Source organism: Haemaphysalis longicornis, unplaced genomic scaffold (assembly GCF_048455015.1).
Source record: "Haemaphysalis longicornis isolate Haplotype H1 unplaced genomic scaffold, Haemaphysalis longicornis Haplotype H1 scaffold_14, whole genome shotgun sequence".
NCBI classification, from domain to species: domain Eukaryota; kingdom Metazoa; phylum Arthropoda; class Arachnida; order Ixodida; family Ixodidae; genus Haemaphysalis; species Haemaphysalis longicornis.
In genome coordinates this window covers 54121510-54149306 of record NW_027526245.1, presented here as the reverse complement: position 1 = coordinate 54149306, position 27797 = coordinate 54121510, and the positions used below count along the sequence as shown (strand labels likewise).

The following is a 27797-nucleotide window of genomic DNA, read 5'->3' as shown; positions in this document are numbered from 1 at the left end:
GGACGCTTTTCCATCCGGACTGGAGGCTGACGGCCGTACGGACGAGCGCTTGGTCGCGTCTCGTTGCTTTGTCCGATGCCTCCACTTGTGGAACGGTGTCCCAAGACTAAAATTCCGTGCCGTGGACGAGGACGAAGGATGGGATGGTGAGCGACAGTGTGCGAACATCAGGTAAGTTGTTCCGATATTTTGAGAGGAAGGCCTTTGCGGAGCAACTGTCCGCAGCGCCTGCGCAGCGTCGTGTTGTTTCATGATCTCTGTATTTAGTGCGTGCTTTTTTGTGCGAACGTGCAGAAATGAAACGGCAGTTCTGTTTTCTTTAGCTCGCTTAAATGTTGCCGCGTGTGTATTGGCGCAATCGTTTGTGGCCCAGGACACTTTACGGGTTCTTTTTCGCACCGGCAATAACTCCGCGTTGTGTACACCACAAGAGGAATCAGCGCTGAAGTTTGTCACAGAGGCAGCCAAAACGAAGGAACAGGCGCGCCAACGCAGCAAGTTTTCACTAGCATTAGGCTGCCGGAGCATCCAGCATTAAAATCGCATTATCCCGTTGTAGTGTGTGGTCTGCGATTAGGGCAGCCGTGCCTGTTGCGAACGCAGGCCTCTTGCGTCCTTGCCGCCTATCTGTTACAGCCTTTTGCTGCACTTGTCGGCTGGATCATTCTCTACAGATCACCTCCATGGTTGGAACCGAGCACTCGAAAAGTGAGTGTGCGTACTTTCGAACCTTAGGTCCATCCATATCGCACTTTGTTTTCTTTTTTAGCAGTTCGTGTAAATGTGCGTGCGTGTGTGTATGTGTGTATCCCTAAGCTGCCAAAGGAGCTTCCTGGCTGCTTTTAAAAAGGGATCATTGCACTTTCTGCACGCTTGGTGACAGCAGAAGCTCAAAGATACAAAATTACATTCTGCTGGGTTCCTAGCGTTCCTAGCCATGTAGCAATCAGTGGAAACAAGAGAGCCGATTCATCCGGCGCACAGGCTTGTACCGAAACCGTAAAGGAGGTACAAATTCCTCACAGTGATTGCATGAAATTTATACAGAGTACACTGATAGCCAGATGGCAGTCCTCATGGGATAATGAAACTAACAACAAAGTTCATGCAGTAAAACCAACTCTATCAGAATTGGAATCAAGCAGACATGAAGAACGCCTAACAGAGGTAATTTTATGCCGCTTCCGCATTGGAAATCTGACACACAACTTTCTCCCGATGAAACAAGATAAACCGAGATGTTAAAAATGTGACCAAGATCTAACAGCAAATTCCATCAAGGTCCCCAGGAAAAAACCTTTTCCGCAGTTCTACAACCAACACATCCCCTTTCATCCCAGTTTACTCCTAGGAGACAATGCATTTGTTGAAATTTCCTCCCTTGTTGGTTTTCTATGAGACGCAAACCTCTTGACAGGCTCTAAATTTTCTAAAAACCAGTAAACACACACAAAAGTAAATACACTATCACCTGTGTTTGGCGCATGATAGCCTTGGGTGCTGATGTGCCATAAAACTCGACTCAACTTTCTGCACACTCAAAGGTGTTCTTAATAAAGCAGTGCAGGTCTGACATCTGCCGAAAATCAACTGATTACAGCAGAAGCTACTCATAAATTGTTCGCTTTCTAGTTTCACAGTCCCAACAGCAAGTCACATGGCAAACTACTTGAAGAAAAAGATTTTACGGCCCTTAAACGTTGTGCGGTTTCATTTTCTTATTCTTATTCGGTGTTGTTGGAAGCCCAAGCAGGAGGAGGAAGAAAAATAATGGCGCTGAGGAAAATGCAAGACACATTCAACAGAATTAATTGTTAAAGAAAACAAACCAGCCCTTGTGACATTATCTGCTTGAAAACGAGGTAAGTGAAAAGCAAGTGAAAACCTCCAGTCATTATGAACGTTGAAGTGTTGTAGAAAGGGTGCTGAAGTGTGTTGACGAAAGAAGTTGAAAGAAGTGTGCTTCCGTGTTAACAACAAGGTGTTCGGTATACTGAGAACAAAAAAAAAGTAAAACTGGATTGGTTAGCATAACCATGAGGCTGACAGTGTTTCGCTGCTGCAGTTTAGCTCCGAGATGAACCTCACCCGAGCCTGTTGTCCAAAATTTGTGCCGGAAACTTCGGGTCTAGTAAATTGAACTCGCAATTTTAAAGCTTGGGTGTTATTAGTTGCTTTGTGACCATTTTGTGATGTGAGCCATGCTGATTTTGTCACAATTTCCGAGAACTTGTCAGTTTTATTTCCTGTGTGCCCCCCATACTATCTAAGCATATTCTTGACTAGATATTACGGGGATTGTTTGGGTCAGTTATTGCACTTGAGATGGTGCATGCTGAATTCCTCAGTCGACAAAATTGGCTATAAGCTGGAGCACAGGAGTTGCTGATGAGTATTCCGGTTAATATTATTTGTTGCTGTCGCTTCACACTGCCCACTTTCACTCACGTGCGGTTAGTACTACTGGTGGCTCTAGGTGATGCGGCCTCCCCGGGCATGCGAGAGGACATGGGCTGTCCCATGGACCTGTGACCTTGTGGGGAGCACAGTATTATGTCTGCGTAGTGTGTAGGGAGGGGGCCGTCTGTCCGTGGCCCACTTCCCAAGGCAACCGCAGCGACAGGGCACTGCCCAGGAGCACTCCAGGGGCCTAGTTTGATGAAAGCGGGGTAGGAATAAGTGTGGAGCAAAAGCCATTTGAAATTTTTTTGTGTCTCCATGTGTGTGTGTTAACGAGAAAAGATTGCAAATTATGCAGAAGTCATGATGAATATGTGATGTGGATGCCCGGAAAAGAAAGACACAAAAAGGACAGACAATACAAGCAGTCGCATGTTTAGAAGTTGTATGAAAATTTCACTCGAAACGAATTTACTTGACTTCAGGTTTGCCGTGTTTCACTTGAACAGGGGTGGACCCTTGCGAACCCTATTCTATGTTTATACGGCAGCTGGAAATGCAAAAGTGCGTATTTTGTTCTTGCACTATGCTGGTCTGTTCTGTTTCTGCAATAGGGAGCTTCTTAATGAGTTCCTTTTTGCAACAGCTCTGCCCTGCACAGGAGGTCAGCAGTGGTGCACGGGCAAAGTCACGAGTGCAAGGCCGTGTTTAAGTAACTGCTCAGTAGCCCACAACTGGGGCTGTTGCCCGGGGGTCCTGTCTGGCGTCTGTGACCAAAATTCTTTTTATCAGATATTTAACTGCAGCAGCCATTAATAAATTTGAGAGTGGTCGTGAGCATCTCGTGTACCAGTGTACAGAAGGGCTTTTAGAAGCAAAGCTGTTCACCAATTCATTGATTTCGGTGTCTTACAAATCTCAGTATAACAGTATATATAAAAAAGGAAACCACCACCAGTATTCCAACATTGTGTCTGGTAGATCAACATAGCCAGTTGTCTTACCCACTCGGCTACGACCATGAGTTGCTACCCAAGAGTCTTAGTTGCTCGGCTGGGACTGTGGGGAGAGGGATCACGCCACCTGCTCAGCACAGAACACGTGATGGGGTACACATTGCATCTGCAAGCGCCTTGTTTAAGTTTGAATTTTCGGTTCGTTCGTTCTGCTTCAATTTTGCTTCAGCTTGTGTGTTTCTGTTATGCACTGAGATGGGGTTACTGACACTCAAGCGTGAGTAATAGAAGTTCCTTAGATCGATCGACCCTCGGGTTTGCCATATAAGTGTCTTCGCGACTGCAGAACCAGGGAAAATTTATCAGTGGCTCGTGGAACCCCAAGAAGGTTACGCGGAACCCACTTTGAGAAACCGTGGTCTAGATAGAAAACAATACTCTTCAGAAATGACTTCAACAATGTTATTCAAGTAACGAAGTAGAGGTCTAAGCCCGGTGTTCCATTCCATGCTGTATGTAGCTGGAAGTGCGAGAATTTTGATCCATAGCATTATTAACTTGCTGCCTGGGATTTGGCCAACCACCGGAGAAGTTCAGAAGCTTATGCAGCATCAATGTCTTCAAAGCTGTTGCTGTTGTGTTTGGTGATTAGAACACTGCGGTTTGTTTCCTCAATCTCTGTGCAGTGGGGCCGTCTTGATCCGGGATCCATTCATGGATCCCAAGGCACCTGGCTGAGCTGATGTCTGCAGAGGACACTCTTACTACACAGCCCAGCTGGCTACCCAAGCAGCTGTCGGGAACCAGACCCACGATGAAACGGTTGGTGAGACGTTTCTTACCCTTGAACTCTACAAGGTTGGCACGGCCGATTTTTGCTTGTGTAAGGTGTAACTCGGGGCGAGTTTAACATGACTAGCTATGCCGCAGAAAATCATGCACAAGGTCAAGAACACTACTGATGATGATGATGGTGGTTTCATGGGTGCCCCTTGTAGCGGGGGGGACGGGTCTAGGAGAACTCGTCAAAAGTGAACTCGTCGCAGCCAACTCGTCGTAGGTGACTTCGTCACATAGGGCAAGTCGTCATAGGCCATCTCGCACTAGGGAAACTCGTAACCTAGGGCAACTGGACACTCGGCCAACTCGTCACAATTTACGCTTTTCGTCTATCCTGTTCAAATGAAAGAGTACAAAAGCTTGTATAATTCTCATCTTATGCGTAAACATTCTTACACTCCTCCTTCAATTCACCACCCTTTCCTTTGTCGCCTTCGAGGAACGCGCCAGCCAGACAGCATATCTTATTTTTTTCTTTGTGCAGCTAATTACGTGAGCCCTTTATATTAGATTTAGTTTGCCTGTTCTGTTTTATAATACATTTTTTTTTATTTTTGGTAATTCAGTGACGGCGCTGTATTGGGATTGCGATTTCCTTCTGTGTTTTTGCTTTTTAGTATTTTGATTTTTGTTTTCATGCCTGCTGACAAACGATGATTGTCAAGCTGGGTAACTTTCGTTTTGTTAGTCTTCATATCACGTATATATGGGAGCGAAAGTGAAGGCTGGACTTAAAAGTTGACCCCCCCCCACACACACACACACAAATTAGTGTGAAGAATATTTTTTAGAAGGAGACGAAAAGCAAAAAAAGAAACCGGAAGTTGTGGTGAAACCGAATAGCCAATTTCAACCACCACCTGCAAACAAACAAGAGGCCAACATTTTGCCCTTTTTATAGATATATACACAAGCAGGCAAAAAGCTTCAAAAGATAACGCAAAAAAAAAAGCAAAGGAAAGAAAAGTAAACGCAAAAGAAAGAAAAAGTCGACCCCCCTCCACAGAAAAAGTGACGAATATTTTTTGGAAGGAGAAGAAAAAAATAAACCTGAAAAGAAACCCCTTACCCAGTAAAAAGCTGTGATTTTTTTGGCAGCAAGAAGGAAAATAAGAAGGGGACAGGGGAACATGTGTTAAAAAATACTAACAAAAGCAGAGGACCCCCCCCCCAAACTCTGAAGAGGTCAACCTGGGAGTAATTATAAGATTAGAAGCCACTAACTTGCTCTCCCCATTTCCTCGACATCTGCCAAAAATGGAACCGCGCGACGACTTTTCCCAGCACGAGAAGGTCAGTGCTACCACTTTTCCTAGTACGGGATCACCTAGAACGAGATGCCCTATTTGACCACTTTCCCTATGACCAGTTTTCCTAGGACGAGTTGGCTGCGACGACTGGGCCGGTTCCCCGGGGGGACACTCTTGAGGGCGTAAAATCGTCCTACCCTCAACAGTTTTGTTTGTCGTCGCGTTTCCTCACGCTAACGAGGGTGTCTTCGCCATTCCTCCAGGCAACGCTTCGTAGTGGTGACTGGTTTCAGAGCCTCGTTACAAGTCACCCGCTTCGTTGGAGCTCCACTCGCATCCGTGGTGTCGTCCGTGCATGGTGTGCCCCCTGGCGGGGGATGCGCAACGAAACCTAGCGCCTCCGCCATGGTGGTATCACTAGGGTGGTGGAGATTCAGTTGTTCGCTCTGCAAAACAATGTGTTCTGCCGTCTCATCTTCCTCACCACACACTGCACTCATCACCTCCTCCGTATCGTCCCACCTCCGCCTCCACAACCATGTCCTCAGCACCCCAGCCCGCACACGAAGAGCATCGCACTTTGTGGCAAGTTTTCCGGTAAATAGTGTGCTTGTGTGATGCGTGCAGACGAACAGATGTCTTCACCACGGTCTTTTCCGCCCATCTTCTCGTTTCCGCTGCCACCACTTGCTCCTGCAGCTGTTTCCCGATCAGGCTGGTCTGCTTGCTGTTACTTAAGACCAGTAGAGGCACCTTGTTCTTGTCAGCACCCTCTTTTTCCACCTTGTGGCGTCGCCTGCGAGCAGCATACACTGGCGAACCCGTTGTACCTGGAGCGTGTCGCTTAGCGAGCAATGTGGATTTCGAAACTGAGCTTGGCCACAGCTTCTCGCGCCTCAAATGAGGACCAGCCTACATCCCCTTGGACTGCCTCGTTTGGTGTCGACAGGTGGGCACCCAGCGCCAGTCATCCCACCTCCCTCTGTCGTCTCTCCAAGTACTCCTGGGTGGCTGGGGACAGGCAAAGCATTGCATTGGCAAACGTGAATACCGGAACACGCACCATCTTCCAGAGGCTCCCGACAACCTCCACCCTGTTGAAGGACCAGAGGATTCGGGCCCTGAGGATGTTCTGGCTGCGCAGTGCCTTTCCGCGAAGCCCCCGCTCATGTGCAGCCAAGTAGATGGTCAAGTCCACACCCTGGTATCGATATGTTGCTGCAAAAGTGACAGGCTTCCCGTGCAGTGTGAGTGCCTCTCCCTCCGGCAGTGCGCCCGTGTCGCCCCAGCGAAGTATTGCACACTTTAGTGCGCTGAACCTCAGCCCCAACAGCTCTGCGTGCTTGTTGCAAATGTTCAGGGGTCGCTGCAGGTCTGAATGAGAGTCAGCTGTAAGGACAGTATGATCAGTGTACATGAGGCCGGTTAGTTGCTGGTAGATTGTCCTCCCCTCCTTTATATACCTATTGCGCTTCCCTCCAGCTCTGGCTCCAGATCGCTCAGAATAGCAGAGGGGACAGGGGACAACCCTGATGGAGGCCCTGCTCGACAAGTACTGGCAGGAGTCACTTTCATTTTGTGTGCCCTCCATACTATGGAAGCATATTCTCGACTAGATATTGCGAGGATTGTTTGGGTCAGTTATTGCACCTGAGAGGGTGCATGCTGAATTCTTCAATTGACAAAATTGACATAAGCTGGAGCAGAGGAGTTGCTGATGAGTATTGCAGTAAATATTATTTGTTGCTGTCGCTTCACAGTCTTGCTTTCACTCACGTGCGGTTAGTACTACTGGTGGCTCTAGGTGATGTGGCCTCCCCGGGCACGTGAAAGGACATGGGGTGTCCCTTGGACCTGTGACCTTGTGGGGAGCACAGTATTGTGTCTGCGTGGTGTGTAGGGAGGGGGCCGTCTGTCTCTGGCCCACTTCCCAAGGCAACCGCAGCGACAGGGCACTGCCCGAACGCACTTGAGAGGCCTAATTTGACGAAAGTGTGATAGGGATAAATGTGGAGTGAAAGCCATTTGAATTTTTTTGTGCCTGCATGTGTGTGTTTTAACCAGATACAAAATATTGCAAGTTGAAAAGTTTGATGATGGATACGTGATGTGGATGGCAGTGAAAGACAGACAGAGCAACAATACAAGCAGTGGTCTGTTTAGAACTTCAATGAAAATTTCACTCTAAAGGAATTTAATTAATTTCTTTATTTGCCATCCCGCATGGGAACCCCATTCCATGTTGACATGGCAGCTTGAAATTCAAAAGTGCGTACAGTCTACGCTCGTTACAGCGGATCCGGCAACAACGGACTTTCGGTTACAACAGACCATTTCTGTTGGTTTGTCTGGTCCCCATGCATTTTAAATGGAGTCCACTCCTCTCATAACGGACCCGGCTAGAGCAGACTATCGGCTACAACAGACTAAATTTTAGGCGAAAATTGTTTCGACTGAATGTTTATAGCGGACTTCCGCGGGGCTGGCACCCGATGTGCTTTTTCTGCGTTTATTTTGGCAAGAAAACTGTTATGTCTGGCAACATTGCTGGCAGCCGGGTCGTTGGCGCATCCAAGCCAAGCCAGTGCCAGTGGCTTTTTTTTTTTTGTGCGACAAGCGGCATGAGCGGCAGAAGAGCTGATTTCACTGTCGGAAAAATTAAGCGTAATCAACGTTGTTGAACATGGGGAAAAACAGGCCGACATCGCCAGAAGTACAAGCTTGTCTAAGCAGACGGTCCGCTGTACCGTCAAGAACAAGGCCGCTGCCAATAAACGCGACTCCAGTGAGATTGAAAACAGGGCTAAAAGTTGTGCACCCGGAGGCGAGTCTGCCCTCGTCAGTCTTTTTATGTAATAAAAAACTCGGGTTAAGTGAAGTTCGGGTTTTATTATTCCCACGCATGCGTCGTTCCCGTTCCGTTCGGTGAAAAAGGTAAGAAAGGCCTCAAGTAGGGGGGTTTTTCACCATCCATTGTGTGCAATCTGCCGGTAACCGTGCGCAGCCCAACTTGTCTAACTTTCGTTTTTACACCTGTCCGTCATCAGATTATTTCATTACAGCTGTTTAAATTACAAGACTAAAATCGCTAAAAATGTAAGCTGCCTTGAGGCAATGTCAGGTAGCGATCTGATTTGTTGACAAACGGTTTCGGGAAAACCTGCCACGACGTGAGGGGATTTAAAAGAGCCTAGCTAATGCTGATGGTCACGCCTGATGTTTTATAGCTGGTTAATAATTGCGCCTAGTTATATTCTTACTTTATTTGCTCAGCTCATCATACGTCTTTACACGCTTGACCGCATGCGCAAGGCCTTTTCCAAGTGCCGGGGCTAAGCTTTGGAAACGGTGTTTACACGATTCTTTGCCCTCGGGTGAACACTGTGCACAGGTGATGCAGGCGTGTAGAAAGAAAAAAGTCTATGTACTATGCATATGCAATATCGTCAAAGTACCCACATTAGGGCTCATACACCCCCCCGTTCGGTCGGATACTGCATACTTCGGCTACAGCGGACGTTTTTTTCCGGAGTCAGAGGGTCCGTTGTAACGGGCGTAGACTGTATATTTTGTTCTTGCACTTTGCTGGTCTGTTCTGTTTCTGCAATAGGGAGCTTCTTAATGAGTTCCTCTTTGCAGCAGCTCTGCCCTGCACAGGAGGTCAGCAGTGGTGCACGGGCAAAATTACAAGTGCAAGGCCGTGTTTAAGGAACTGCTCTGTAGCCCACATCATGGGTTGTTGCCTGGGGGTCCTGTCTGGCGTTTGCGACTGAAGTTCTTTTTATCAGATAGACAACTGCAGCAGCTGTTACTACCGTATTTATTCGAATGTAGGCCGGCCCCGATTCTAAGCCGACCCCCTAAAGTCCGAAGGCGCGAAAAAAAAAAAACTTACCTCGAATGTAGGCCGAACAAAAAGGCGAGGTCAGCGTTCACAAAAAGAAAACACGTTTATTGAACATGAAGATGCGGTGCTGGAACTCAATCAGTTTCTCTTCAAAATCACCGGGCAACTTATGCACGATTGAGGTTCGACGACGGAGGCTAAAGCCGAAGTGCTTCATGAATTTCTGTAGCCAGCCCCGACTGGCTTTGAAGTGTGCCCACGATAAGCCTCGTTCCCTTAAAAGCTCCCTTGCTTTTGCCTGGAGCACTTCCGTCGTTACTGGAAGGGCAGCTGCTCGCTGCGTCTGTACGAAGTCAGCCAATGCCATCTCCATTTCATGGTGACAGCATTCTCGTGGTCCGGTGATTGCCAACCTCGTTGCGGCGCACGCAAATATCCTCTTCCGTTGCGTCCTCCAACGACGGACATTTTTTTCATCCACGCCGAAGTCCCGCCCGGCTTGAACGTTCGACGACAACTCCGCGGCTAAAACAACTTTTCTTTTAAAAGCGGCACTATAATGGCACCGCTTCTTTTTGCGCTGTCAAAACCAAACGCCACACCACAGAGCAGGGCCACACCGCACGCAGGCCACTGTCCGCACAATTCAAAATGGCGGCCTATGGCCCTTAAGTGGCTACTGGCTCGTCTAGTAATGGCTACAATACTTTCTTTTCTGGGTGGCGCTAGCTGCGCGCTACTTCGCTTGGAAATTGGCGCGTATTTCAAAATCCTCGAATCCAAGCCGACCCTGGAGTTTGATACATCAGTATTTCAAAAAAACTATTGGCTTAGATTCGAATAAATACGGTAAACTTGTGAGTGGCCGTGAGCATCTCGTGTACCAGTGCACAAAAGGGCTGTTAACAGCGAAGCTATTTACCAGTTGGTTGGTTTCGTCGGTTCACAAAACTCAGAATAACAGTATCAAAACAAAAAAAAAAAACGACACCACCAGCAGCAGGATTCCAACCTTTGTCTGGTAGATTGACATAGCCTTTCGTCATACCCACTCGGCTACGACTGAAGAGTCAAACGGCTTAGTTGCTCGGCTTGGACTGTGGGGAGAGGAATCATGTCCCCTGCTCGACACAGAGCAAGTGATAGCGTACACGTTGCACCCGCGGGAACCTTGTTTAAGTGTGCGCTTTCGGTTTTTCGTTCTGCTTCAATTTTGCTTCATCTCGTGGGTTTCCGTTATGCTTCGAGATGTGCTTACTGACACTCAAGCGGGAGTAATGGAGGTTCCTCAGATCGATCGCACCTCGGGTTTGCCATATAGGTGACTTCGTGACTGCGGAACCAGGGAAAATTTATCAGTGGCTTGCGGAACCCCGAGGGGGTTCCGCGGAACCCACTTTGAGAAACCGTGGTGTAGATACAGAACAATACTCTTCAGAAATTACTTTAACAGTGCTATTCAAGTAACGAAGTAGTGGTCTAAGCCCGGTGTTCCATTCCATGCTGTATGTAACTGCAAGTGCGAGAATTTTGATCCATAGTATTAACTTGCTGCCTGAGATTTGGCCAACCACCAGAGAAGTTCAGAAGCTTATGCAGCATCAATGTCGTCAAAGCTGTTGCTGTTGTGTTTGGTGATTAGAACATTGCGGTTTGTTTCCTCAGTGTCCGTGCAGTGGGGCCCTCTTGATCCAGGATCCATTCATGGACGGGCACCTGGCTGACCTGATGTCTGCAGAAAAGGACATACTTACCATACAACCCAGCAGGCTAGCCAAGCAGCTGTCGGAAACCGGACACAGAATGAAACGGTTGGTGTGACGTTTCTTACCCTTGAACTCTACAAGGTTGGCATGTCTGATTTTTGCTTGTGTAAGGTTGAACTCGGGGCTAGTTGGTTTCACATGACTCTCAAGCTGTGCCGCAGAAAAACACGCACAAGGTGAAGAACACTACTGATGATGATGAACATGACTACCCCTTTGTAGCGGGGGACACTCCTGAGGGCACATAATCGTCCTCGGGTTCTAGCCTCAAGAGTTTTGTTCGTCATCACCTTTCTTCACGCTAACGAGCACGTCTTCGCCATTCCTCCAGCGATGCTTCGTAGTGCCGACTGGTTTCAGCGCCTCGTTACTAGTCACCCGCTTCGTTGGAGCTCCACTCGCATCCGTGGTGTCGTCCGGGCATGGTGCACCCCCTGGCAGGGGATGCGCAACGAAACCTAGCGCCTCCGCCATGGTGGTATCACTAGGGTGGTGAAGATTCAGTTGTTTGCCCTGCAAAAAAATGTGTTCTGCCGTCTCGTCTTCCTCACCACACGCTGCACTCGTCACCTCCTCCGCATCGTCCCACTTCCACCTCCACATCTGCGTCCTCAGCACCCCAGCCCGCGCTTCGAACAGCATCGCACTTCCTGGCGAGTTGTCATAAAAATTCTCCTGGGAAATGGTGTGCTTCTGTAATGCGTACAGACGAAGAGATGTCTTTGCCACGATGTTTTCCGCCTATCTTCTCGTTTCTGCAGCTACCACTTGCTCCCGCAACCGTTTCCCGATCAGGCTGGTCTGCTTGCTGTTACCTAAAGGAGTACTGACACCAAATTTTTACTTCATGTTTTTATTGCTTAGATCAATGCCTACGGGGCTAACTATCATGAAACAGTAGTTCAAATACATCAGCGGACGATAAATGAGGAACTATAACGCAGCAAAAACCGCCGTCAACGGCTGCCATTTCAAAAAGCCTGGAGTTCGCGGGCGGCCAAAAGTACGTTAGGACGTCACGGTTTCCGCTGAACAGGGCCGGCGCTATCACGTTGGTATGCGAAAACCTGTGACGCTCCATCCACGCGCCAGACAGTTGCGCCTTGCCATTAGCTGGGGGCCGGGTGGACGTTGCGGAGTAGGGGAGCACGCGGCTACGTCACCTAGTTTGCTTTACCACACCCTGATGTCACACGATGTTGATTTCGGTGGAAGCCTCCAGCACAGCTGTCTTGTCGGCGCTACATTTGCAATCAATTTAGGATATGTTCCACGCGACGCATGCTGTTCATACTTTACGCAGGGTATCCTGGTGGTAAAGGAAACGAACTGTACAATAATATCAGCCCCGAAAATATGTGTCAGTACCCCTTTAAGACCGGTAGTGGCACCTTGTTCGTGTGGGCCAGTGCTTGCATCCTCTTTTTCCACCTTGTGGCGTCGCCTGCGAGCAGCATACACTGGTGAACCCGGCGTACCTGGAGTGTGTCGCTTAGCGAGCACATGCGGATTTCGAAACCGAGCTTGGCCACAGCCTCTCTTGCCTCAAATGAGGACCAGCCTACAAACCCTTGGACTGCCTCGTTTGGTGTCGACCGGTGGGCACCCTGGGCCACCAGTCATCCCACCTCCCTCTGTCGTCTCTCCAAGTACTCCTGGGGGGCGGAGGACAGGCAAAGCATTGCATTGGAAAACGTGAGCACCAGAACACGCACCATCGTCCACACGCTCCTGACAACCTCCACCCTGTTGAAGGGCCAGCGGATTCGGGCCCTCAGGATGTTCTGGCTGCACAGTGCCTTTCCGCAAAGCCCCGGCTCATCTGCAGCCAAGTAGTCTGGTTCGGTGGTCAAGTCCACACCCAGGCACCGATACGTTGCTTCAAACAGGCTTCTTCTGCACTGTGAGCGCCTCTCCCTCCGGCAGTGCGCCCGTGTCGCCCCAGCGAAGTATTGCACACTTCGGCGCACTGAACCTCAGCCCCAAGTGCCCTGCGTGGTTGGTGCAAATGTTCAGGGGTCGCTGCAGGTCCGAACGAGAGTCAGCTGTAAGGACTATATCATCAGCGTAACATGAGGCCACGTAGTCGCTAGTGGATTATTCTCTCCTCCTCCATATGTGTCCAGTCAGAGCCTATTGTGCTTCCCTCCAGCTCTGCCTCCAGATCGCTCAGAATAGCAGGGGGAGGACAGAGGACAACCGTGACGGGGGCCCTGCTCGACAGGTACCGGATGGGAGCACACGCCTTGCCATTCTACGACCACTTCTGTGCCCGCGTACAGGCGTTTTAGTAATCCCACTACCTCCAATGGGAGGTAGCATCTTCCCCAGTAAGGTGGGGTCAGCCCTGTCGCATGCCTTTTCCACGTCCAGAAGAGCAGCCCGCAGTTCCCGCCTTTGCAAGCGGGCCACCTCTATGCACTGGGTCAGGGCCTAAAGGTTGTCATCCAGCCGTCTGCGAAAGCCGTTTTGGAGATCTCCCAGGACCCCCTCTCGTTCTGCCCATGCCTGCAGCAATCTACGAAGGATCTGGGTGAGGACCCGGTGCAGTGCCGCTGTGACCGTGATTGGCCTGTAGGCCGTCCAGCTGCTGCGATCTCCAGTTCCCTTGGGGATGGACATCATCCGGCTGCAGTTCCACTCTTTGGGCACCTGCCCCGTCACCAGAACGGTGTCGAATATTCCACGCAATGCCTCGCACTGTCTCGGGCCCAGACATTTCAGAAGGGTCGCTGGGAAGCCGTCCAGACCTGTCGCTGTTCAGGCCGGGATACGAGTTAGAGCACGCTTCAACTCTGGTTTTCCTACTGACCCAAGCCACTCTTCTAGACCAGCTTTAGGCCCCCCATCCTGCTCTTGCCCATCTGTGCTTGTCTCTGCGCCGTCCTGCCTAGTGTGTCCATGCTCGATCACTTCTGAGGTACCGTTTGGGTGTTCTTTCTTGAAGAGAGGTGCAACGACATGCACCATGAGCTGTCCTCCTCCGACAGCAGCTGTTGCATCTCTGGGTGTTGCAGCTGCACTTTGGGCTCGGCATGTTTGTGTGAGCATTGAACATGCTGCCAGAACTTCCGGGGTTCCTTCCACACACTCCTATCCAATTCGTGAATGAACTTCTTGTTCACTTATCGGATTCTGTTCTGGATGAAGCAGGCTGCCACATTCTTCTTTTCTGTTTGCGAACTGGCTCCGGTTGCTGAGCCCATACTGTCGTCATCCACATCCCATTTTGTTTTCTTTTTTAGCCGTTGGTTTACATGTCAGTGTGTGCGTGTGTTTCCAGAAGCTGCTAAAGGGAGCTTCCTTGCTGCTTTTGAAAGGGGATTGCACTGTCCGCACACGCAAGCAGTGTAGGTTTGGCATCTGCCCAAATGTAACTGAATACTACTGAAGCTCCTTATACTTTTGCTTCTATTGCAATGTATTTATGCATTGTATTTAAGCTTGTGTAAATTGGCCTTTTTGTGGCTTCACAGACCCGACAGCAAGTCACGTGGCATACAAATTCAGGAAAAAAAATTCTTGATTTGATTGTTTTGTTTTGATTGAAAGTTGTTTGAAAATTGTTTGATTTTCATTTCTTACTGCTTTGTTGTGGGTCGCTAAAGCAGGAGAAGAACGAAATCGTAAGGCTTAGGGAAATACAACGCACAGGAAACAGAAGTAATTCTTAAACGAAGCAGTCCAGCCTCGTGACGTTCTTTGCTCCAAAGTAAGGTACTAGAAGGGAAGGATACACAAAAGTGGTAATGGGTTGAAAATGTTTGAAGTGTTCTGTATTGAAGAAAGGGTGTTGTTGCGGTAGCGGCAATATCCCAGTGCTGGCATGGAGGACCTTCTGTTCCCGAAGGGGCCTGCGGCAACCCAACTGCTCCATTACCTGAAGACGATCGGCTCACGCAGCAGCTGTAGCCCGGAGTGCAGTGACTGGCAGCTTTCTCGGACTGACATCTCTCTTTATACCTTTCTCTCTCTTTGTCTCTCTCCACCTTATCCTGTGACTCCCCCTCTACTTCCCTTCCCCTGCACTGGGTTGTATGCAGGTGAGCTCCCTGCCAAGCTCAAAATATCCCCAGTGCACTGATTTTGTCGCAATTTCGGAGAACTTGTCAGTTTTATTTCCTGTGTGCCCCCCATACTATGGAAGCGTATCCTTGACTAGATATTACGAGGATTGTTCGGGTCAGTTATTGCACTTGAGATGGTGCATGCTGAATCCCTCAGTCGACAAAATCGACAATAAGCTGAAGCACTGCTGGAGTTGCTGATGACTATTTCAGTTAATATTATTTGTTGCTGCCGCTTCCCAGTCTCGCTTTGAAACTCAGTTGAGGTTAGTGTTACTGCTGGTGGCTCTAGGTGATGTGGCCTCCCCGGGCATGCGAGAGGACATGGGCTGTCCCATGGACCTGTGACCTTGTGGGGAGCACAGTATTATGTCTGCGTGGTGTGTAGGGAGGGGGCCGTCTGTCTCTGGCCCACTTCCCAAGGCAACCGCAGGGACAGGGCACTGCATAAACACTCCAGGGGCCTAGTTTGATGAAAGCGTGGTAGGAATAAATGTGGGGTAAAAGCCATTGTAATCTTTTTGTGCCTGCATGTGTGTGTCTTAAGAAAAACGAGATTGCAAGTTAATGAGGAAGTCTGATGATGAATATGTGATGTGGATGCCCGGAAAAGAAAGACATAAAAAAGGACAGGCAAACCGACAATACAAGCAGTGGCTTGTTTAGAATTTGTATGAAAATTTCAGTCTAAACGAATTTATTTCACTTCTTCATTTGCCATGTTTAACTTGTACAGAGGTGGACGCATGGGAACCCTATTCATTGTTAACACGGCAGCTTGATATGCAAAAGTGCATATTTTGTTCCAGCAATAGGCAGTTTTAGAATAGGGGAAGCCAGCGTTTGGGGCCCCCAAGAAGTTAGGGGATCCAAACGCAAGGCGCTCGCGCGCGGCGAGTTTTAGAAGAGGGGCGCCCGCAACCGGCTTGCGTTACTCGGGTTGGGTCGGGTGATGGGAACTTTAGGCTTAGCATCCTGGCGGATATTTGATCACCGCTATTTGTGCAACTGCGAATGATAATCCGTAACTTTTCACCACACTATCATCCCCTTTCTCGCATGTGGAACTCTATTTAAGCTATAATTGCTGTTCGAGTGATTGGTGACCACGACATCTGCGTAGCCTGTTTCGATGCTTCCGCGCAGGTAGCGCCATCTCTCGGCCGCTCGGCGCACCGCGGCGATCGGGTGGATCGCCGAACCCGCCGAACGTCCGCGGCCGGTCAGCGTAGGCTTAGCATCGCGGCAGATATATGATCGCCACTTTTAAAATACGTCCTGACAACAAGCCCTAACACAATTTTTCATCACACTAACACCTATTTTCTCGAATGTGGAGCTTCTTTTTAGCGATCAGATTGATTCGGAAGAGCAGCGACAAGCGGTTGCTACCGTGGTCTGTCTGCGCCGGTTCGAGCCGCTGAGCGTGCCGAACTGGCAGGCGCGGCCGCCGTGTGCGCGGACTGTTTCTGAAGGCAGAAAACGCTTCATGATTACCTGCTTCATCCATTTCTAGCGAACGACGCGCACAATCAACAAATCAGCTCAGCGATCGTCGTAGTTGATCGGGTGAGTCGAGGAACGAACCGCAGGTTTCGCTTCAGCCATGGTCACGCGCAGTCTCGCTGGCTGCGAGAGCGACGCAAGGACGCAAACTCCAGCTTTGGGACGCCCGCTATTTCATCAAAATGCGCGCTAAACGCAAACCCAAAACCCCAAGGACGGCTTGGGTTCTGCGCATGCGCAGTATGACGCCCCAAGACGCTTGGGGGCCCCAGAGCGTTGGGGCCCCCTATTCTAAAACTCCCTAATTTGCTGGTCTGTTCTGTTTCTGTAATAGAAAGCTTCTTAATGAGTTTCTCTTTGCAACAACTGTGCCCCGCAGAGGACGTCGGCATTGTGCACAGGCAAAATCACAATTGCAAGGCCATGTTTAATTGCTCTGTAGACCACATCTTGCGCTGTTATCAGGTGTCCTGTCTCGCATCTGTGACCAAAGTTCTATTTATCAGATATTCAGCTGCAGCAGCCGTTAATAGACTTGCGAGTGGTTGTGAGCATCTTGTGTACCAGTGCACAGATGGACTTTTACCAGCGAAGCTTTTCACCAATTCGTTGATTTCGGCGTTTCACCAAACTAAGTATAACAGTACTGTATTTTTTGGTCTATAAACCGCACCCCCTTCAAAACAACAGTTTTTCCTAAAAAAAAACGTATGTTAGTCTCACTGGTGTACAAGACTCACTTGCTAATTAGGTAAACTCATAGAGGATCAGTTGGTTATAAAGTGTGGCAAAAGTACATTGGTTGCAGCGGCTGCCACCTCTGAACGCATCCCCCAGTAAGCAGGGCTAGACACGGCATCTACCGTCCAAAGTCTAGACACAACTAACTTGTCAAAAATGGTTTATTGATAAGCACAGATGGAATGTACTTACAGGCGGCGTTTACGCAAAACCACCGGAGCCTTGTTCCTCCGACTCTCTAACAAATAATTCAGCAACTTCAAGTGGGAGTTCCGCTGTCACATCGCTGTCATCCTCCGACTCACTGATGTCTTCTTCGCCAACATCTTCACCGCTCGCAGACAGGATCAGTCCAGCCCTTAACCCAGCTACAATTGCTTTTGTAGAAATGGAGCCCGAAGAGTCGCAGACCCATTTGGCCACCTCTCCGAACAACACGCGTGTCATGCGTCCGGTCTTTGTAAAACTGCTTGCCCTCGAACATCCACAACTCCCAGAAGTGTCGCAGCTTTGCTTTGAAACTGTGGTTCACAGAAATGTCCAGCGGCTGCAGCATCTTTCGTCATGCCGCCTGGTATCACCGCTTGGACGCAGTTCTTCTCACTGATCTTCTTTTTTGTGGTATCCGTGATGTGTTCCCGCATGCTGTCCAGCACAAGAATTCCTTCTTACCCGCCGCGGTGGCTCAGTGGCTAAGGCGTTGCGCTGCTGAGCACAAGGTCGCGGGTTCGATTCCCGGCCGCGGCGGCCGCTTTTCTGATGGAGGCGAAAAGCAAAAACGCCCGTGTGTACGAGATTTCGGCGCACGTTAAAGATCCCCAGGTGGTCAAAATTAATCCGGAGCCCTCCACTACGGCGCGCCTCATCGCCTGCGTTGCGTCGGCGCGTTAAACCCCACAATCAATCAATCAAAGAATTCCTTCTTGACGTGAAAAAATCCGTCAGGTTGACGTGAAAAACACTGGTCCAGGCATAGACCCAACATATCTTTGTTCATCCATCCTTTGGCGTTGAATCCTTTGGTAGTGTCTTTCGCTTGAAAATTAACATGGGAGGCAGCTTTGTGCCATCCACGCAGGAGGCGAGAACAAAAGTGAAGTGTGGCTTCTCATGGCCAGTTGTCCTCACCGTTATAGTTTTTTCCCCTTTTTCGGCGATGCTTTTCCCAAGGGGAATATCAAACATGAGCAGAACTTTGTCCATGCTTACACTGTTGCTCACGTTGATGTCCTCGGTCGCGATTTCTTCTTTGACAATCGCACTGAACTTTTCCAGTTGTTCCTGAAAGTCGTCAGGGAGCTTCTGGCACATCATCCGCGCCGCATCACCAACTTATTTTGCCGCATAAAACGAAAACACTCCGACGGACCACCCGTAATGCCAACAGCCTTCATTTCTGTTGCGAGGGTCTTCGCCTTGAGCTGCATTGTAGCGAGTCCCGGCCTTCGGCTCGTTGCTCCAGCACCCACGTGCACAGACGATCCTCATGTTCCAGCCAGCATGCTTTCTTGCCACAGTTGGCCCTCTTCGTTGATTTCATAGCATGGAGCATGCTGGTTGCTTTGCACCAGTCCCGTATAGTTTTCTCACGAACCTCGAACTGCCTTTCCGCAGCTCAGTTTCCATGTTCTCGTGCAAATGCAACTGCACGTAGCTTGAAATTCGCATCGTAACTTTTTTGTCTCGCAGGCGGCGTCATGGTTAGCGAGAACCAGGGCACGACGGATGCTACACATGTGAAGCACGCCGCAACGATCAGTGCAATAAACATGTCAGGGCGGACGGAAGTGACGCTATTGGAAATGGGCCGAAAATTGAAACATGTTATCAGTAAGCTGAAATTTCAAAAATTAGCAGCACATTCCTTCAGAGCACAGTGGAGTAATAGGAGAGGTGTGTGAACAGCGGCGCCTCGCCGTACTGAGCGCGCTCCGACGATTTGCGTGCGTTTCGCCCTCCCTCCGAGAGGTGGCGCTGTATGTTCAGGGGCCATCAATCGCGCAGTTTCATGCGGTGAACACGTATACATGTGTAGCGTTTGCACGGTTTCTTGCGGTATGAATCGTTTTGTGAACCTCTGATGGGGAAAAAGTGCTTCGTCCCGCGTTGCACGACCGGCTACAGGTCGTGTCAGGAGAAGTACTCGCTGTTTTCTGCCCCGAAAGACGACGAGCGTCTCAAACTATGGCGACATACCGTACCGAGGAAAGATCGCCCGCTTCAAGCAACAGACAGTGTTTGCGAGAGACATTTCAAGCCTCATCTCGTGACAAAGACATGGACTGCTCAGTACAACGGCAATGTACTGATGAGCGTGCCACGACGAGCATCGCTGGCGTGTGACGGTTCCCACGGTATTTCCCGATTGCCCGCCCTACCTCTCGAAGAGATCAACGACTCGGAAGCGGCCCGCTGAAAGGCAGCTTTTGGCGCCAGCGAAACGAAAAGGCGTCTAGCGTCAGCAACGACGACGACCCGCTGAACTGTCACATGAGTTGCGATGAGATGCCTGCAGTCCAGGCAGGCATCGACATGGAATCTCTGAAAACGCAGTCAGGACCAGAGGAAGCTCGTTGTTCGCCGTTCGAAAGCTTGTGTGGCGAAATACCACAGTCATTTCTGCCTTCTGATTCATGGGGTCGCCATAAACTTGAGCTTGACGGTGTGAAGAGCGTTGTGTTTTCTCAAATGAAACGCGTGAAGAAACTTGATTGTTCCTCGTCAGAAAAACCTTCGGGAACACGTGCCGTTACGACGTTTGTCAACCCAAGGATCGTCGAAATTGATGAAAAAATGGAGGCGAATGTTGTTCTAATGGGCCAGTCTATTCCCGTTACAAGGCTGCAGTACAGCAGTTCTCTGACCACTGAGGAAGAAGTCCGAGCTCTTCTCAAGCACGTGGATGAAGTCAACATCTGCAGTGGCGGGCCCAGCCCTCTCGAATTCCCACATGTTGAGCCAGAAAGTGCTTATATTGATATTTGCCAGAAATGGCGCCACAAAAAGTGCTGCATGATTCTCAGCGGGGATTCCCCATCATGTGAAAAGTGCGTCAACCTGGCAAACACCTTGCGGACGAGAAAGAAGAGGATGGAGGAGAAGAAACGTCTGTCAAAGCCAGGCCGGCTGCGTCTTCCTTCTTTGCAGAAAAACAATGCTAATGTGGCAGCATTGCGCCGTGCAAATTATGCACTGAAGCGATCGAAAAATCGCCTTCTGAAGCGATTCAGCGAACTTTCGAAGGAGGTGAAACAAGCACGTGATAAGCTGCAGCAAGTGTCGGAAGAGGGAATTGAGACAATTCTGAACAGGCCTGACTTCCCTGCCGCACAGCTGACTGTTGTCAAAGAGTGTATTGCCGCTGCCAAAGTGGCAAACAAAAAAGGCCGGCGGTATACTGAAGAATGGCTGCTGATGTGTCTTCTGCTACATAAACGCAGCCCGTCAGCGTACTGCTTCCTTAGGGACAACAACGTTCTCCCCCTTCCTTGTGCTACAACTGTGCGGAAGTACCTGAGCATGGTGCGCGTGAAGTGCGGCTTCGACACAAGGTTCTTCTCAGCCTTCAAGAAAAAGATGGCAACAAAAGATGAGTTCCAGCGACGTGGCATACTCGTTTTTGATGAGATGAAAGTGAGAAAAGAAATGAGGGTCCATGCCAAGTCGATGACTTACAGTGGGTTCACTGACTTTGGGGACACTGCAGCTGCGAGCGATGACCTTGCAGACCACGGGCTCGTTTTCACTTTCCGCTCCTTCGGCGACCGTTATTCTCAGCCTATTGCTGTTTTTGCAAGCAAAGGGCCCACGAAGGGAATAATCCTCGCGCAGCTTATCTTAAAGGCTATTTTGTTGCTTGAGGAGGCTGGTGCCTTCGTTGATGCGATTGTGTGTGATGGGGCTAGCACCAATCGTCTCATGTGGAAAGAATTTGGTGTGAGTGGAGCGTTGCAGAATACGAAGCACTTCTTCACGCATCCTGCTGACGATAAGCGAAACGTGTTCGTTTTTTCTGATGCGCCGCATCTGATAAAGTGCGTCCGAAACCGACTGCATGCACAGAAAGTGTTGCGAGTGGACGGTGAATGGGTCCACTGGGCACACTTTGACGAGTTGTTTGTTGAAGACACAAAACAAGCTGGGAACTTGCGTGTTTGCCCCAAAATAACATTTGCGCATGTCAATCCTTCCCCCACAGTAAGGATGCGTGTTAAACTGGCTACGCAGTTGTTCAGCCATAGTGTTGCCAAAGGGCTCGAGTTCTATTCCAAAAGAGGCACAAAAGGACTCGAAAACGTGAAGGGCACAGTGGCGTTTAGCCTCAGATTTAATGAGCTGTTTGATGCCCTTAATCGGAGAATCCCAAAGGAAGGTATCCGTCTGGGAAGCAGAGACTTGAGGGTTCTCGCTTCATCGTTGTACTGGCTCAACAAGTGGGAAAAGGAGGTGACTACAGGAGCCATTCCTCCTTCCAACTTTTTGACGACCCAAACTGCAGAGGGCCTTCGTGTGACAATTTTGTCGACTCATGAACTGTGCAGGTTCCTCTTGAAGGAATGCAACTTTAAGTACGTTCCGTCTGAGAAGTTCAACCAAGATGTCCTTGAGCGTTTCTTTGGAATCATCCGACAGGCAGGAGGCCAGAACGACCACCCTTCAATGCCAACGTTTTTACAGTTATACAACATGTTGTCGGTGTATAGCTTGATAAAGCCTCCGAAGTTTGGTAACTGCGAAGTTGAAGCCTCCGAAAGCCCACCTGTGCTTACATTGAGTGACTTGAAGGTCGTGTTTACGGAAGGTGACAAGGCAGAAACATTGCTGCAGCAGTTAAAGAACAAACTAGATGGTCTTGTTTCTGCTGACATTGAGTGCGAAGATGTTTTCGACCATGCACACGGAATGCCTGAGGCTGTCGACTGTATCATTTATTACTTGTGTGGGTTTGTTTGCCGCAAACTGCTAAAAAACACAACATGTTTGAAGTGTCGAGAGAGCCTCGTGGAGGAAACTCAAGTGCACGAGCAAGTAGAAAGTGCCCTTGTAGACTGCAAAAGCAAAGGCGGCTTATTGCACCCTAAACGGGCCACATTTAGGCTGTTGCGGGCAGCAGAGGCAGCATTTCAGGAGCAGTCAACGTGCAGAAATGCATACGAGCTTGCATTGGAAAGCATGCTGGAAAACTACACTTTCCAGTTTCCTTGTCCGGAGCACAAAGAGGAAGTTATGGCCAGCCTCCTGCACAATTACTTATCAATGCGCATGAGGCAGCTCTGCAAGCAAAAGAAAAATCAAATGAAAAGCAGAACGCAGGAGCTCAGGAAGCTTGCAAAGCTTCTATAACCGAGCATCGATGTAAGCGGCATTTTGTGTTATTATTTCATGCCTGCGTCTAATTTTGTTCAGATGTTTTCATTTTGTTACTATTTCGTGTTAGTGTGTGACTGTTCAAATAAACTGTTAAGTGCAAGTTTTGTTGCAATTGTGAGGTGCCCCTTTCAACTTTGACCATTTTCTTTGTTGTATGACAGTGCGAGTTACCTAGAAATTATTTGCAGCTTTAATCATGGGGTGTAGAAAAAGACGCGCGGCTATTTCGTGGTGCGACACACAGAATCACGCTTGCGCTTCACCATTCTGCTACACAGTTCGATGAAACATCTATTTTTTTTGGGGGGGGGGGGGGGGGGGGGGGCAAGAGACTAGTTTTGCTTGCTCTCAAAGAGTGCCTGTAGGCTGCCTATACGAAGACGGTGCAATGAGCTATTTATATCTGGCGCATTCCATACCTACGACGCAGCTATCGTATAATACACGGTCATCAAAAAGCAGCGACAGACCGTAAAATTGCTCCTTGACGAGGAAACTCATTCTGCGAATTTTGTGCCTACATTGCTTTACTGAGTGGTGGAATGCAGACGCGACCAATTGAAACTTTAACTAGCAAATAGCCTCCTGACTTGCTTTCGGCCGAAGTCAATCAGTGAAGAAAAGGGCTGTTTTATATACACGTAGCGAAGTAAACACTGGCGAGAAGTGCCGTCCACTAGTGTCTAGGTGTCGTTTATTACGCTACAGGCTTTTTCATTATGCCACACAGAGTTCCCGCTATGAAATTGCAAAGTAACTAGAAGAGGTTGAAATCACTAGAATCGCGCCGGCCGGCTGCTACAATAGTGCGTCGGCTCCCAAGGTCGCCAAAGCCACTCAGGATTTGTACTTAGAACGCTTGCGCACAGAAAAATGTTACTAAAATTTATAAACGACGTGCAATAATGCACGTAAAGATTATTTTATGAGCTTACATTGCTTTAACAGAGCGAGTATTCACAGTGTTGGGCCCTATGTGTTGTGCTGACCGATGGCCCCCATGCGCGCGCGCCATCCATCGGAAACTGCTCGAAGCGCACGCTAAACCGGTATGCTTGGGCGGGCGCAGTTGAGCCACCTCTCATATTCCTCCACCGTGCTTCAGAGTAACACTGTCTGTAATAATTTATGAGCTGCATTTTGTTTTTGCAACCCAATTTGATGTTACTTCGAATTTATTCTCAACTGTAGTTACTGTGCGGGGCAGAAGGTGGTGCGCGGTTGTTGCAAGCCATTATCATTTTAATTCTGAGTAGAAAAAGCTGCAAATTGTGTGGTTTAACGTCCCGAAGCGACATATGGGCTATTAGAAATGCTGTAGCGGTGGGCTTCAAATACAGTTAGATCGTAGAGCTGTGTCTCCTAACGTGCGCTGACATCACACGGGCACCTTTACGAGTAGGGACCATGTGCAACTGCCACGAACTGGATTTATTTCATGCATAACACGCACCAACGAAAATTTCAGAAGAAAACCTTGACTTATACACCGGGAAATACGGTATAAAGGAAAGAAATCACTAGCACCGGCAGGATTCGAGCCTGTTTGTGGTAGATCAACAGTGTTAGAGTCAGTCGTCTTGCCCACTAGGCTACGACCGCGAGTTAGTACCCAAGGGTCAGACGGCTTATACCCCTGTCACACGGGCACTTTCAATCGCAATTGAAGTGAATCGCGATCGAGTTTTCGAGTTTCAATCGCTATCGAGAAGTTGCACCACTTGCAGTCGTGTACGCCAGATGGCGCTAACTATGTACTTGCGGCTGGCGTCTGGTAACTTCGCGCGGTCGTAGGTATACGTAACTATGGAAATGTTACCGCATGCTTGTTTGGGTCAAGTTATTTGACACAATTTGCAACATTAGTTGAAGTTTTCGCCTTCTGTGTCATTACTGAGTGGGGACGAGAGTATCGCCGCTTTCGTTTGATCGCGCTTGGAAGCCTCGATCGTGCTTGAGAAACCAGGATTGAGTTAGAGCGGGATCGAGCTCAAGTGTGATTGAAACTGCCGTGTAGAATGCGCCCGATCCGGATTGAGCTCGATCCGGATCGACTCAATCGCGATTGAAAGTGCCCGTGTGACGGGTATTACTCACTCGGCTGTGATTGGGGAGAGGAATCATTCCACCTGCTCGACACAGAACACGTGATAGGGTACACATTGCACCTGTGGACGCCTTGTTTAAGTGTGCGTTTTCCATCATTCGTTCCACTTTGATTTGCTTTTTCTTCGCCGTTATAGCAACACATGAAATAAAGGTCGTTTTGGGAGCAAAGAAGAAGCAAATCGGCTGCGATCGTGGACTTAAACCGTCGTGATGGTTGTGAAGGTTGCATGCAGCTTCGCTGCATTCAAGTCTTATGCGTTAGTGTTAGCTAGCTTAATTTTTTTTCGTTAGTGAGTAACCTCTGTGATAGTACATGGGCTGGGACAAACCCAGGCCCGTCTTCACAGATGAGTCTGGCTGAAATTGAGCTGTAAAAGTTGGTGTGGAATTTTTTTTTGTAATTGAGAGGCTTGCTGGCTTTTTGTAATTTTGTCTAATGTCCTATAAGGTGCAACGTCAGAACTTTGTGTATTTTTATCTTCTAATGCATTCGCACCATTACAAAGAATGCAGTTGTCTGCTAACAGCACATCATTCTTCAGAAAGTACTTTAATAAAGTTATTCAACTAATGAAGTAGCAGCCCAAGCCTGCTATTCTAGTCCATGCCGGATGTAGCTGGAATTGAGAGATTTTGATCAATAGAATATATTAACTTGCTGCTTGAGAATTGTCCAATCGCCAGAGAAGTTCAGAAGTTTGTGCAGCATCAATGTCTTTGAAGCCGTCGCTGTTGTGTTTGGTAATTAGAACACTGTGGTTTGTTTCCTCAGTGTCTGTGCAGTGGGGCCCTCTTGATCCGGGATCCATTCATGGACGGGCACCTGGCTGACCTGAAGCCTGCAGACAAGGACATAGGTACTGTACAGCCCAGCTGGCTACTGAAGCAGCTGTCGGGGACCGTACCCAGAATGAAACGGTTGGTGAGACGTTTCCTACCCTTGATCTCTACAAGGTTGGCATGTCTGATTTTTGCTTGTGTAGGGTTAAAGTCAGGGCTAGCTGGTTTAACGTGACTCGAGCTACGCTGCTGTAAAACTAACACAAGGACAAGAACAGCACTACGTATGTCCCTTTCTTGTTCTTGCGTGTGTTTTTTAAAGACCATAGTCTTTCTTGGGCTACTTAAACGCACACATTTTGGCCTGTCAGTGACTCGATTCAGCCACTTGACCAAAGCGAAACAAAATCCGCGCAATAGTCTTATACAGTCTACGCCTATTACAACAGACCCCCTGAATCCGGAAAAAAACGTCCGCTGTAGCCGAAGTATGCAGTATCCGACCGAAGGGGGGGGGTGTATGAGCCCTAAAGTGGGTACTTTGACGATATTGCATATGCATAGTACATACACTTTGTTCTTTCTACACGCCTGCAGCACCTCGGCACAGTGTTCGCGCAAGGGCAAAGAATCGCGTAAACACCGTTTCCAAAGCTTAGCACTGGCACTTGCAAGAGGCGTAGCGCATGCGGTCAAGCGTGTAAAGACGTATGATAAGCTGAGCAAATAAAGTAAGAATATAACTAGGCGCAATTATTAACCAGCTATAACACATCAGTCGTGGCCATCTGAATTAGCTAGGCTCTTTTAAATCCCTCCACGATGAGGCAGGTTTTCCCGAAACCGTTCGTCAATCAAACCGGATCGCTGCCTGACGTTCCCCCGAGGCAGCTTCCACATTTTTAACGATTTTAGTCTGGCCATTGAAACAGCTGTAATGAAATAATCTGATGACGGACAGCTGTGAAATTGAAAGTTAGACCAGTTGGACTACGCACGGTTACCGGCAGATTGCACACAATGGATGGGAAACAAACCTCCTACTTGAGGCATTTCTTACCTTTTTCACCGAACGGAATGGGAACGATGAATGCGTGGGAATAATAGAGACCGAACTTCACTGAACCCAAGTTTTTTATTACATAAAAAAACTGACAAGGGCAGACTTGCCTCCGGGTGCACAACTTTGAGTATTCGATAGCCCTGTTTTCAATCTCACCGGAGTCGTGTTTATCGGCAGCGGCCTTGTTCTTGACGGTAGAGCGGACTGTCTGCTTAGACAGGCCTGTACTTCTGGCAATGTCGGCCTATTTTTCCCCATTTTCGAGAGCGTTAATTACGCTTAATTTATCCGACAGTGAAATCAGCTACCCTGCCGCTTATGCCGCTGGTCGCACAAAAAAAAAAGCCACTGGCACTAGCTTGGCTTGGCTGCGCCAACTGATGATGATGATGATGATGATAGTTAGGCCTTCCCCTTTGTAGCGGGTGATCAACAGGCGCCCCCAAAAAGGCCCTGGATCTGGCCGAGTTCCTTGGCGGAACCCAAGATTTACTCCCCCCCGCGGCACTTGGGTGCTTGCGGTTGGAGTATGCGTCTGAGAAGCACGAATGCGCCACCAAAGTTCTAGGCGTCTCTTTGATGTCTCCACCGCCTGCCAACTAGGCTGCTCTCCCCGCCCGCGGAAACCAAGCGCCATCGCCAGCGAGTGGGCAGCGCCATCCGACGAGGGAGGCCGCAGCTCCGGGCACTCGAGCACAATGTGGCGCACTGTCTCGTCGTCCAGCCCGCAGTTGGGGCACGTTGTGTCGAGCCCCGCTGTGTACTTGGCGCGGAGCTGTCGGGTTCGGAGCATACCGATACGCGCTTCAAACAGTAGGCCACTGCCCGTAGAGTTCTCGTAGAAGAGCTCCTTCCCGGTGCTTGTTTTTTTGGCGCAGTACACGGCCAGCGCCGGCTTTGCCTCGTCTGCCTTCCGCCACCTCTCCTCCTCTGCCTTGTTGACTTGCTGCCGGACCCTCTCCCGCCAGCCCCTCTCTGCGGTCTCGCCAAGGCGTACTGGGGCTACACCGTATCTTTCGGCGAGGCGCCTCGTCCGGGCCACCCATTTGGTGGTAATACATCTCATCGTGATGTATTTGTACACTCATGATTTACCAGCGCA

The 27797-nt window shown here is 49.1% G+C and overlaps 1 long non-coding RNA gene across 1 annotated transcript; it reads left to right on the top strand.

Annotated features, from left to right (window-relative positions):
• LOC144165282 (uncharacterized) lies at nt 1–27797 on the top strand. Its single transcript, XR_013321439.1, has 3 exons — nt 1–171; nt 10959–11104; nt 25625–27797. It is a non-coding gene; the product is annotated as an uncharacterized LOC144165282 (long non-coding RNA).